The sequence below is a fragment of the Mesocricetus auratus genome, unplaced genomic scaffold (genome assembly GCF_017639785.1).
Source record: "Mesocricetus auratus isolate SY011 unplaced genomic scaffold, BCM_Maur_2.0 Super-Scaffold_100008, whole genome shotgun sequence".
Classification (NCBI taxonomy): Eukaryota; Metazoa; Chordata; class Mammalia; order Rodentia; family Cricetidae; genus Mesocricetus; species Mesocricetus auratus.
In genome coordinates this window covers 29,043,584-29,051,393 of record NW_024429192.1, presented here as the reverse complement: position 1 = coordinate 29,051,393, position 7,810 = coordinate 29,043,584, and positions in this window count along the sequence as shown.

Here is a 7,810-nt window from a genome sequence, read left to right as displayed (position 1 = left end):
ACTGTGGTCAGTTAAGTCACAGGTAACTCACAGGTACCTCTGAGCAGACCAGTAGTGAACCAAATGAAGAAAGACATCAGCGTAATTACTTACTTGTTGCCACAGTTCTATCATGACATTTCTTTAAAACATTTTTTCTTTTCTTTTTTAAAAACCTACATTCAGGAAAGGGCAGGTCTCCTTGAATATCAACAAAACATGGCATATCAAGTTTCAGTAAGACTAAGCACCTCCCCAAGTATTAAGGATAGGAAAGCATGAGGAATAGGGTCCCAAAAGATAGCCAAAGAGTTAGAGACAGCCCCTACTCCTGATGTTAAGAGTCCCACAAGAGGACCAAACTACCCAACTGTAACATATACATAGAGTGCCTAGGACAGTTCCCTGCAGGATCTCCCTTCTTCAATGACCTCTGGGCCTTGGAAGAAAGAGGTGTGGTGTAGATGTTGAGAATTCTGAAGGTTCTTATTCTTTGCATACCAACCTAGGAATGAATCTCTCTGAAAAAGGTTGAGCAAATGCATTGATTTATGGGTATAACAATAAGTCCAAAGGAGTTGGCTTAATGCTATCATCTACTTTTAGCAAAATAACAGCGTTAGGGTTTTCCCTTAGGGTCCATGGCCTGCATATTCCTTGACCTAATAATGGCGCAAGGTATGGGTTTCGTTTTTGTGGAGTGGTACTTAATCAGAAAATGGTTTGTTATTCCCATATGTTTGTGCTGCTATAGCATCAGTGGATATATCTTTCCAAGCCAGTGCACCTTCTAGCACTATGAAAAGTAGCCAGTATAGATAAAGCTTCCAAGTGAGTGCCAGCTTTAGATTTCCATGTTTTATGAGTCATGTGTGTGGTGTCCTCAACATGGGCCAGGCGCTTTGGTTTTTCCCCATCAGTCGCCTGGGCTCTGCCACGTTGTAGTCCCCAAATAACACACAGACCACTGTATTAATCATGAAGCTGTTGGCCATTTGCTTGTTTCTTACTGGCTATCTCTGACTTAAGTATTTACTCCATCTAAGTATTTCTCTTACCGGAGAATAGGGTCCGGACTTCTTATCCCTATGGTGGCTACATCGTGACTCCTTGTGTTTCTCCTACCCAGAGTCCTCCTGGACTCCTAGTCCCACCTGTCTTTCTTCCCTATTGGCCAACAGTGCTTTATTGACATATACACAGGACTTCCCCATCAGGTCAGGTTTGGGGACGGGGGATAAACAACAGCAGTGGCAATAGCCATGTGTAGTATGTCTTTCTCTGTCCCACCAGCCAGCTCCTAAATAATGATATGGAGACTTCTTATTAATTGTGAAAGCTTGGTCTTAGCTTAGGCTTGTTTTTAACTAGCTCTTTTTTTCTTTCATTTTTCTTTTTGGTTTTTCAAGACAGGGTTTCTCTGTAGCTTTGGAGACTATCTTGGAACTTGTTTTGTAGAACAGGCTGGTCTCGAACTCACAGAGATCTGCCTGTCTCTGGCTCCCGAGTGCTGGGATTAAAAGTGTGCACCACCGCCACTTGACTTTAAATAGTTCTTATAGCTTAAATTAACCAATTACTACTAATCTAGTTCTGTCACATACTGCCCATCCTGCTTCTTCTGTGTCTCCTGGTGTCTCTTTCTCTTCCAGATGCCATCTGATGTTCTATGATTACATTTATCAAGTAGTTGCTAACAGTCTCCTGACCCAAGGTTAATTGTATTTAATTAATGCAGATGCAAACTAGGTGTTCACTGATATCTTCCAAAAGCCATTTTAGGGTCTATGGAATAACTCCAAAACAAGTAATCCATTCCTGACCCTGGGCCTTTTCTTAATTAGCATCTGATGTCTAACAGGGGCATTGCTGCCCTGATATAGTGTAAGTTCATTTTAACTCTGTGTGTGTGTGTGTGTGTGTGTGTGTGTGTGTGTGTGTGTGTGTGTGTATTTTAGGAGGATTTTTACAGGTTTCCATATGACTTCAAAAATGTCTTTAGTATTATTTATCCCTTCTCATGCTTGATTTCTTTATTGATATGTTTGTCATTTACAGTAAGGCAACTGACTATTGCATGTTAATTTTATTACCTGCTCCTTTGCTAAAAGTATTTATCATCTGTAGAGAGGGATCTTTCAGGTCCTTTATGTATAGAACCATTTGCAAATAAACATACTTTGATATTTGCTTCTGATTTGTATCCCTTTTATATGCATTATTTGTCCTATTGCTTTGGCTAAGTCTTTAAGTTCTATGTTGAACAGGAGTTAGAAGAGTAGACATCATTGTCTTGATGCAGGTTTTCTTAGAAATGCTTTGTATTTTTCTCTATTTAGTTTGATATTGTGGGTGGGCTTCCTGTATATTGCCTTTATTATATTGTATCCTTTTTTTCCCTTTGAGATAGGGTTACTCTGTGTAGCTCAGGGCCATCCTGGAACTCACTTTGTAGACCAGGATTACCTCAAACTCAGAGATCTGACTGCCTCTGCCTCCCATGTGCTGGGATTAAAAGCATATACCACAACCAACTGGCATATCTTGTTATTCTTAAGACAGTTAAGAATAAAAGAAGCCTTAAAGGAACTTGCATTAACATGGAATTAACTGTCCCATAACTATCCAGATATAATGATGCATGGCTGCAATGTAAATATGTGTGAGATTAAGGCAGAAGGATCAAAAATTTCAGGTTGAACCGTATTATATACTAAATGCCAATCTAATGTGGGCTATTTTCAGCAGACATTGTATCAAAAAGAAGCAAGCAAAAGAAATGGTAAGAAAAAAAGACTTGATTTGGCTCTTATTTTCATTTATTCACTAATCTGTTTGATAGTTTAAAGAAGACAATTACTATCTTCCAATTTCAATTACCAAAATTTACCATCGTAACAAGTCAGTCATGTCTATTTCCAGAAACTACTTGGAGTATGGGGAATATAGCTTTTGGAGTTATACATAGAGTAAGATAGTGCACTATCTGAAGTCAAGTTTTTATGAAAAATATCAATGAAATCTGAAGATTTTAATACTTAATGAAGTATCTTTGAGGCCGCTAATCCTTTTTAAATTAGTATTACCTTAAAACGCAAATTTGAAACTGAAAGTGTTTTGTCTGGGGCAATCAAATGCAGTGTTCTACATCTATGTGAATCTAATGCCTCTTTCTGTACCAACAGGTACTTGACGAATTAGACTTTGATGAAAAAAGTCAAAATAATAAATAATAATAATGAAAAACAGTATAAGCATAACACGAACAGATGTTTCTCCTTGTCTCCCTAATAAGCTTTTATTGATTATACAGATGTGGTCAGATGAGGCCAATAAAAGCATAAAATGATTTTCAAAAGTCAAGGTAAACAAGAAACTAGGCACTGGCTCACTGCCAACACTTAGCAACATAGGTAAAATAGACTTGAGTGAAATGAGTGTCTCATCATGGAATTTTACTAGGACGAAAAAAATGTTTATAGAGAAAATGTGGTACATTTACACAATGGAGTACTATTCAGGAGAAAAAAACAATGGAATCCTGAGATTCACAGGCAAATGGATGACACTAGAAGAAACCATCCTGAGTGAGGTAACCCAGTCACAAAAAGAGAAACATGGCATGTACTCTCTCATATATGGATTTTAGACATAGATCTGGGGAGTGCCAGCCTACAATCCCATGGCCAGAGAGTCTGGGAAACAGAACCTTCATTCAGTGGCTTATGGAAGCAGAGGCAGACTCCCACGGCTAAGCACTGAGCTGAACTCAAGAAATCCAGTAACAGAGAGGGAGGACTGATGACCAAAGGGCTTAAGACTGGGCTGGTTTAACCCCCAGAAACAGCTGACCTGACAAAGGTTAACTCTTGAATCCCAGGCATTAGCCTGGGAATCCAACATGGGACTGATCAAGAACCCCTGAATGTGAGTGTTAGTGAGGAGGCCTAGGTAATCTATTGAGCCTTGGGCAGCAGATCAGTGCCCATTCCGAGTATACACACGGACTTTGGACTCCCATCCAACAATGTGAGGTGCACTCTCACCCTGAACTCTTGGGGAAGGGTCTAGGCCCTGCCCTATATGAAATGACCGACTATGGACACCCCCATGGAGGGCTTCACCCTCCCTGGGGAAATGAGGGGATAATGGGGGGGTTGGGGGAGGGCATGGGAGGAGGGGAGGGAAAGCGAGAGGGACCTGGAACTGACTTGTGAAGCAACCTTGTTTCTTATCTAAATTTAAACTGAAAAATAAATAAATAAAGAAAACAAAAAAAGAAAAAAATGTTTAGAAAGAGATTCTCAATATTTAATATGGTACACATTTGTCTAGAATATTTAGTATTTAAGAGACTAATATATGGAAAATAGCGTGTGATTATTTAGAAAAACTGATGTTCATTATGGCTTCATACAGATGCTAAGTCTCATGAATGTGGAATGAGACTAACAGCTTCATAAAGCTGTTGATGTATTTCTATTGCTTAATTAAATGCAATTCTTGAAGACTTTTAATGAAATTTGTTCAAAGGTATATGCTAATTCTTTTGTTTTTCTGAGACAGGGCTTCTCTGTGTAACAGCTCTGGCTGTCCTACAACTCCCTCTGTAGACCAGGCTGACTTTACTCACACAGATCCACCTTCCTCATTCTGGAATTAAAGACGTACACCACCACCACCTGGCTTCTATGCTAATTCTTTCGTCACCCAAAGATTATTCATACTACCAGCTCCACATTGGGAACAGAATTCACTGTGACTGTAAGTAATGGGGTCTGCTTCACTGGTACAAGTAGAGTCTTATTATGAATGCTTTATGAGTAGTCTTTGAAATGGGGTTTATATATGTTTTTTTCTAAAGAAAATTTCCCAATAGTTTTTTATTATAAATTTTCTTCTGTTTTTCTTTAAAAAGCATATGTATGCATGTGGAATTATATTAGTGACTTTGTTTTAAAGATTTTGATGCTGCTTTGGGAACTAGATATTTAACTTTTTCTTAAATAATGCTGAGATTATATCCATTCCATTATTTTTTGATTTACCATATCACTGTAATTACGGTGTTTGTGTGGGGAGAGGCTTGTGCATTCATTGCTCTTCCTGCAGACTCTGAGCTGGTTTTAGAAGCCCTTTCATTTACCTTTAGTAATTGGCCTGATCAGAAGATGTGAAATAATTGTTGAGATGCGTGCATGAGAAAATACACATATATTTAAACTGAAAATGTAATGAAATTCGTCATCTACTATTTTCCTAACATTGATGTTTATCTCATGGTAGAAGTTGTTCGATGTCTCTTGCATCATTCAATGGTGGTGTGTAAAACAGCCCCTCTTCTCCTCATCCCCACCGAGGCTTTCTGCTTTATTACTTAAAGATGTCTTACAATACCTGGTGTTTCTGGATGCTCATTAGTCTCCAGAAATGGGTGAAGACACTCTGTTTTTAAAATGTTTCTTCCTATGGGTGGTTTCTTCTTAGAAGTTTTGCTAAAGCACTGCTCCATGACGTGGGTATTATGTAAAGAGAAAGAATGTCCATTCTGGGACTTTGAATTATGACCTAAATACAGAGATTTTTTTTAGTTCTTTTCCTGCAAGCCTTCTGAGGATATCAGGGGTAGTAGAACTGCAAACGCTAGTCTTCATTATTACATAGATTCAAAAAAATATATAATCCTGTTATTTTGTGTCTGTTCCTGAAAGTTCTACTGGAATAACGGTAGGGAAGTTATTGCCTGCCTACAGAAAATGTTATAGAGCCTAGCCACCCTCTTTCATTACTCGGAGAAGAAATACTGGTAAAACATTTTTTGTTATGTGATGCATCTGCCTGTTAAAATACCTTGTACCTCATAGGTTAAGCAACTCATGGGCACCAAGGGTCCCTCTGCCACTCATTTGTCTCCTTTATGCCATTGCATATAATTCCCACACCCCAGAATAATGGGTGTGTTATGTCTGCTCTTCTATTAGTCTATTAATTTAAATTTAATGCCATTTAATTTCTTGACTGCTATTTTAGTAGGAATGTTCTGGACAAATGCATGGAAACATAATATTTATTTAACCTGTCAAAATTAAAGGAGGAACTCTCTGTAAAATAAGTGAATTTTGGTCATAATTATGTGTTATTATATATATTATTTTAAAATATAAATTTAAATTAGAAACAAGGTTGCTTTACATGCCAATCCCAGGTCCCTCTCCGTTTCCCTTCCCTCCTCCCGTACTCCCCCACCAAACCCCCCAGTATCCCCTCATTTCCCCAGGGAGGGTAGGCCCTCCATAGGGGTATCCATAGTCTGTCATTTCATACAGGGCAGGGCCTAGATCCTCCCCCAAGAGTTCAGGGTGAGAGTGCATCTCTCATTGTGGATGGGAGTCCAAAGTCCATTTGTATACCCGGAATAAATACTGATCTACTACCCAAGGCTTAATAGATTACCTAGGCCTCCTCACTGACACCCACATTCAGGGGGTCTTGATGAGTCCCATGCTGGATTCCCAGGCATCAGTATGGGATTCAAGAGCTAGCCCTTGTCAGCTGTTTCTGGGGGTTCAACAGCCCAGTCTTAACCCCTTTGGTCATTAGTCCTCCCTCTCTGTTACTGGATTTCTTGAGTTCAGCTCAGTGCTTAGCCGTGGGAGTCTGCCTCTGCTTCCATAAGCCACTGAATGAAGGTTCTGTTTCCCAGACTCTCTGGCCATGGGATTGTAGGCTGACACTCCCCAGATCTATGTCTAAAATCCATATATGAGAGAGTACATGCCATGTTTCTCTTTTTGTGACGGGTTACCTCACTCAGGATGGTTTCTTCTAGTGCTATCCATTTGCCTGCAACATAATTATGTGTTATTATGGACTATAATGTACTTGGATAAGACATTACCACATTCACATTTTATATGACAGGTTTGTGTTTTTAGTGTCAGTTAAAAAAAACTGACAGAAGAACAAAGACGTAATTTCTCTCAAGTGCATATTTTCTTGGTTTTTCTTTCCTCACCTTTTCTTCTATTATCCCTGAATTTTCTATACATCTGGTTCTGGTTTTAGTTTTCCATGTTTTGGAATTTTCTTTTCCGAATAGAGAAACTACCACTGTAGCTTTGGTGCACTTAAGATGAGATATTTGTGTTCATTTTCCTCTAATTTCATATACATTTTCATTTTTCTGTTTGTTAAAAATTTAATATAAAACAGAAAAGACAAGCCCTTATACTGGTTGTATCCAGAGTTAGAAACAATACCGTATTAAGTAATCAAATTTGGATTACATTACTGTAGAACGTTCAGTAGAAAACCACCCATGGGCCAAAATGATCATAGTGAGCAGCAGTGATGCTCCTATCACTATTTCTCCAGTGCTGGGATCACAGATACCACCCCTGGCTTTTATGTGGATGTTGGGGATGCTGGGTATGCTGCACATATGGGGATGCTGAGAATGATGGGGATGCTGAGGATACTGAGGATGCTGGGGAAGCTGAGGGTGCTGTGCATGCTGGGGATGCTGAAGACCCAGTTTGGGTCCTTCCTGACTCTTCATCTCCCATGCCTCTATGTTATTTAAAGTCTTGATGAGTAGTTACGTGTTGCTGTGTTACAAGCATTTTATTTTATTGTTACTTTATTGCTTATTTTCTCAGTACCAGGAATTGAACCCAGACCCTCATGAACGTTAGTCATGCACTCTACTGTTGACCTACATCCTCACCCATCATTAAATTTCTGTATTAGTAATTATACAATTTCCAAAACAACCAGCTAAAACGCCATGTTGCTCAGCCTCAGCCCCAATCATGCTGTGTTTCTTCATGCA